Raw genomic sequence first — 6,450 nt, 5'->3', positions numbered from 1 at the left:
GTCACACTTTTATGACTCAATTGATATAAAAAAACACGTCCAGATTGTTAACTATTTTTCTAAAGCTTAAAACGGAACTTGAATTTCACTGACTCTAAGAATTGTTGTGCAATTGGATGAATGAGTTAATATAACGGTACAAATACACCTCCTTGAGCGACCTCAAGGCCAGGACATCGTTAATATCTATGTGTGATTTTATAATCACAGCTGACGATGTTTTTTGATAACCGGTGTGGGTTACGCGCTTTTTACAAAAAGCGAGTTGTTAATTTTGTTAGTTAAGTTTGTCTTGTTCTGCTAAAGTGCGTCGTCAGATTACAGACCTTTGATTTAATTAAATACTGGTATATTTTTAATATTTTAAAATATTCAAATGTTAAATCTAAACTCAAAAAATGGTTTGTGACCCTATCCTACAATGATACCGGAAAATATAATACGTTCTTATGTTTAGGTCTGTCATCATCTAGTCCTGACTCACTCGCTCTCCTACACCTTTCACACACACACACACACACACACCCACACACACAAACACATATACACACCCTAAAAGCATACACCTTATCACCCTCTCTCACACGTCATTTTAACTAGGTTTAGTTACTGCTACCTACTCTTTTGTAAGCCCCAAGATACAGGCTCAGCCTAGTTTGGGGCTTACCGTACACCTTTGTGCATACGTATTTTATTATAAATAAAAAATATTCTTATTCTTATATACTGTAAATAAACTGTTTTACGGTTTGTTTATGTAAGTATCAGGTATGTGACTATTTATAATATAACATTACTAGCATCTGCCCACGAATTTGTTTATGTGGGATGATGATGATTGGTAAAAAATATCTATATTCTTTCTCGGGCCTCAAAATATTCCCATGCCAAATTTCATCTCAATCGGTTCAGCGGTTTAAGTGGTAACAGAGAGACACACAGAGATACTTTCGCATTTATAATATTAAGTACTAGGGATAATATAGTAGGGGTAAGTAGGGATATTTTAACTGTGAATTTAAAGACAAATTCGCAATATAAATAAACTACAGCAAATAGTATTAACACATTTTAAAAGGTTTACATTTGTAAAACGAACTCAATTAAACGAATTAAACTAAAAGAGCCAGGAAAGCCGTTCGATTCATTAGTTAAGAGTGTTAAGACAGTTTTATTAGGGTAGCACCGAAAGGATCGAATGTCGTAGTCATTTATTACACCTAATGTTTTATGTAGGGACAAATAGTTTGCAATTTAGATACGGCCTGGCAACTGGTGGTGCAACTGCGGAGCAACACTGTGCAACAGTTGGTAACTAGGTAGGTTAACTAGGTAAGTAGGTACTTCAAGGTGATGACTCATTTTTTATCATAACAGAAATACTTTGGTATCAATATCCAGAACACGTAAGTCGATATTTAAGCGATCACTAGCACTGGTGCATTTTTTCCCCGAAAACCGGGCTTTAAATATCAATACTATATCAATATGAATTTTCCTCTTTCAAAAATTACATTATACATGTTTTTATACAAAATGTGTATCATAACATATCATAACAAACCCGCATTCACTCAATTTATACCATCGCTTATTTGTAAGTAACATTGAAAGCAAATAACGATCACATGTATTTACTCCGTATCAGAAACCGTATACAACCTAAGCCTTATCCTCCACCAACTTAGAACAAAAACGTCGTAAGAGACAAGCTTTTAAAACGCAAGAATGATCTCTAAACTCATGTAAGTTAGAGTGAATCTTGTATGAATACATTTTGGGTAAGATATCGAAATGTTAATGGCAAAAATGATTCAAATACCCGCGCACAAAGCGTAACCGTTGGGTGGAATTTATGAAATATCTCCGAGAAATCAGTTATGCCGATGAGTCGGGTAAAACGGCATTTATTACTGAAGACACGAGTTACGTGTCCTAAAATTGGTAAGCTCTCTAAATATTGTACAGTATATTTCACGGAACCGTTCTAAAAATACAGGAAAACTAAATTACACATTTTAAGATTAATGTCATGTAATTTATTTATAAATATTGCTACTCGTGTATATTCTTCGGGCCAATTCAAGTTTTAGTTCTTCTTGTTACCTATCGCTACACTTTGAGTTTATCCTTGATAAAATAAGTAATGTTCATAGCCACATTACTGCAACGTTCTTATGTTCAGTTACCTGCAATAATATGTTACACAACGTAGGCCGCAAAAATATCTGACTCGATCTTATTTGTAGAGCCATAAGAGCGTGTCTAGGGTTTGCAATCCGGATCCGAAATGTATGAAATTATCCGGATCTGGATCCGGATCCGCGGATATTCCCATACATTTCGAATCCGTCGTGCAAACCCTAAGCGTGTCACATATTTTTGCGGCCTACGAAGAGTAACATATTATTGCAGGTGACTGTTCAACCATCACTCATTATTCAAGTTGACATCCAAATATCACCTTTACTGCACAGTACTTAGATTATTTGGATTACTTTTCACCTAGCCTTCTTTTTATCTAAAAGGTTAGGTATACCTAAGGTATATTTGCAATATACCGGTTACCCAGGTTCTCGATTTGATTACGGGATCCATGCAAAATATCCTCGTGTTTTCCTTGTTCCAGCTTTGTCGGATTCCCAGGGAAAATTGGATTCACGGGAATTGCGTTTTCATTTGCCACACTATGAAACTTGGATATCTTTGCGTTTCCTATTGTGTAGCTATGACAAATACACGTGCATGAAATGCTTGTGCCATGAGAGGTACCTACAGTAAAATAGCTCAACAATGCCTTGGTTAAAAAAAACCGTAATGCTGTATTTTAATAACACAGGCATATCTTTCCGGCAATATTTAGGAATTGGATAAAAGTTATTGGTAAAGTAAAGACGCTATATAACTGCCAAAATATGGAAGCACCATAAATAGACCTGAAGATTGTGACACCTTGAAATCGATTCTATATAAAGCTTGAACACGCCAAAACGTGGGCACACATTTTTGCTTATAAATTTTGTAAAGGGTGGTTAAATTTTATTTCTTTACTTAAATTAAAATCGCTATAGCATGAGGAACATATGATACCACAATAGTTGTTAATTCTATGATTCGTTTTCATGATAACGAGCTTTAAACAATAACGGAGGAATAATCAATTTGCACCAATAGCTTTGGAAAAGTCGATTAGGCTAAAGAAACTTGTGAAAATTTTCATATATCGAGGACCGATCAGTTTTTGTGTTTTTGAAATGTTGCGGAGACGTCAATGATAGGAAAGACAACCAGAAAGCAGAAAAACACGAGATACAAATGAGAAAAAAAAAGAAACTAGGAACATACAGCGTTCTTACATAAAGACCGAAACCGATCTTTTCTTATGTTGCCAAAAACGTACAAATATCTCAAATTTATGTACAAAAAGAAAAGTCAGGTTAGATTAAGAGCTAGCAAGAGCATATCTGCTCCCAAAATAGTGGTGCTAAATGAAATTTGTATGCAAAATGTAGGATATTAAAACGTTTGATCATTTTTAACGTATTGGAGCGTGTTAGGTGTTAGACGATGGTTCTATAGAAATACAAACTTCAAGTAATACACAAAATAAAAAGTTAGAGTTGTATGAGTTGCTAATACATTCCCGAAGATTGCAAGACAAAAATAATGCTAAGTATCTCCATTATTTATTGGTTGAGCCAGCTACTTGTGATTGCATCAAGCGACGCCGTTAATTGATTCGCATAAGGGACATTGACTATAGAAATGTATTCAAGAAACATTTGCGAAAATGACCAAAACCTATTTTAAAGAAGCCACAGCTCACAGTTACTATTTTGGTAGCATTCATCGTGTTGTCATTACACTATAACAGTGACGAAGGGGTATTAACATGATAGACATGCCGAAAATGCCAAAAGGGTACTTTTGGCGGATGGTAATAAATAAAGTCGGGTGGCAATGGACTGGGATATCAATGAATATTTGAAAAAGACACCTGTTAAAGTTATATTATCAACTTATCCGCAAATAACTCTGGCTTGGACTACTTAAACATACAGTAATCATGTCGTGCAAAGTGCCTGTGACCTGGTCATCACGAAGTCTGTGACATGTCAAATCCTGAGGCTGAAATGATAGTCTAATATATTAGCATGATAAACTGGAATATTTTCAATTATCTATCTATCTTCTATCTATACATATAATAAAGCTGAAGACGGTCGAAAGTCTGTACATGGAAGATATTTGAAAAAAAGTTGGCTGGGGATACTTAGAATCGATAACAGAACACGTTCCAAAAGTTTTTAGAATTTTTGTCTGTTTGTCTGTTTATCTGTTTATCTGTTTGTCTGTTTATTTGAACGCGCATCACGTGAAAACGGCTGAACGGATTTTGATGAAAACTTTACTAATCTGTCGAGAAAATCCCCGGCCAGGTTATAGGCTATAAAAATTCAACCCCTAAAAGGGGGGGTAGCCACAACACTCGATTGACTTAAGTTTGCCCCTGAATCTTATGGCGCTACTTAGGAAGGAGGGGCAAACTTTTTTCAAATATGTGCTACCACTATTGAGTACCCTGGTAAACTAACAGATGGAGCTGAATTTAATACGTTGTGACAAGAATAAGCCACCGAGGAAAGATTTTGCCAAATTAACTCTAAGTTTAGAAGACACGGATATCGGATACGGATAAAAATAATTGAATAATTACGTTGATTTAATAAATTAATAATATATCGAAAAATGTTCGCGCTCGCTTCGCTCGCGTTTTCAATAACTTTCTAAGATATGGCGACTGCAGCAGCATTACTCTGTTGCAACGTTGCTGCTGCAGCACTGTCAATTTTCGTGATAAAATGATGTGACTGACTTCCATACTAAAAGTAAAAATGTACAACTGTCTAACTGTCTATCAAATTGGGTTTTTATATCGAAAAATTTTCGCGCTCGCTTCGCTCGTGTTTTCTATTACTTTCTAAGAGATGGCGACTGCAGCAGCATTACTCTGTTGCAACGTTACTGCTGTAGCACTGTCAATTTTCGTGATAAAATGATGTGACTGGTTTCCATATTAAAAGTAAAAATGTACAACTGTCTATCAAATTGCGTTTTTATATCGAAAAATTTTCGCGCTCGCTTCGCTCGCGTTTTTAATCACTTTCTAATATATAGCCACTGCAGCAGCATTACTCTGTTGCAACGTTACTGTTGCAGCACTGTCAATTTCCGGATAAAATGATGTGACTGATTTCCATACTAAAAGTAAAAATGTACAACTGTGTATCAAATTGCGTTTTTATATCGAAAAATTTTCGCGCTCGCTTCGCTCGCGTTTTCAATAACTTTCTAAGATATGGCGACTGTAGCAGCATTACTCTGTTGCAACGTTGCTGCTGCAGCACTGTCAATTTTCGTGATAAAATGATGTGACTGATTTCCATACTAAAAGTAAAAATGTACAACTGTCTATCAAATTGCGTTTTAATATCGAAAAACTTTCGCGCTCGCTTCGCTTGCCTTTTTAATCACTTTCTAATATATAGCGACTGCAGCAGCATTACTCTGTTGCAACGTTACTGCTGCAGCACTGTCAATTTTCGTGATAAAATGATGTGACTGATTTCCATACTAAAAGTAAAAATGTACAACAGTCTATCAAATTGCGTTTTAATATCGAAAAATTTTCGCGCTCGCTTCGCCCGCGTTTTTAATCACTTTCTAATATATGGCGACTGCAGCAGCATTACTCTGTTGCAACGTTACTGCTGCAGCACTGTCAATTTCCGGATAAAATGATGTGACTGCTTTCCATACTAAAAGTAAAAATGTACAACTGTCTATCAAATTGCGATTTAATATCGAAAAATTTTCGCGCTCGCTTCGCTCGCGTTTTTAATCACTTTCTAATATATAGCGACCGCAGCAGCATTACTCTGTTGCAACGTTACTGCTGCAGCACTGTCAATTTTCGTGATAAAATGATGTGACTGATTTCCATACTAAAAGTAAAAATGTACAACTGTCTATCAAATTGCCTATTTATACCGAAAAAATTTCGCCTCCAGGGGAGAGGGAGAGAAATTAGGATTAGAAATTAGCCGCTTACTGACACAGACCGAATTCCACGCGGGCGGAGCCGCGGGCACAGCTAGTATTCAATATATATTTCCCTCCATTAGACCTTTATTTTGTATTTATTTGTAATTTTATGTGCCCACGTTTTGGCGTGTTCAAGCTTTAATAGAATTTGTTATGGTTTGGTTTTGATATTACCTTGACCATTGTCTTTGTGATTAGTGCTCATCTCTGTAAAAATTCATCGTAAAGACTATTTTTTGCGTTAGTCCCCTCTTAATGTTTGTGTTATCAAGAAACTGTATAGTGGCAACTATCATCAAACAAATCTGTCTGTAATAACCGGCCACCATATTGGAGAGACTAGTC

General features: G+C 35.9%; 1 protein-coding gene across 1 annotated transcript in view; it reads right to left on the bottom strand.

Moving 5' to 3' along the window:
• Nucleotides 1-6,450, bottom strand: part of LOC134794433 (uncharacterized) — a 399,097-nt gene that overhangs the window by 309,165 nt on the left and 83,482 nt on the right. The gene's annotated exons all lie outside the window — the stretch shown is intronic.

This window comes from Cydia splendana, chromosome 10 (assembly GCF_910591565.1).
Source record: "Cydia splendana chromosome 10, ilCydSple1.2, whole genome shotgun sequence".
NCBI classification, from domain to species: domain Eukaryota; kingdom Metazoa; phylum Arthropoda; class Insecta; order Lepidoptera; family Tortricidae; genus Cydia; species Cydia splendana.
Note: the sequence above shows the minus strand (reverse complement) of the source record. Positions and strands in the feature narration are given on the sequence as shown.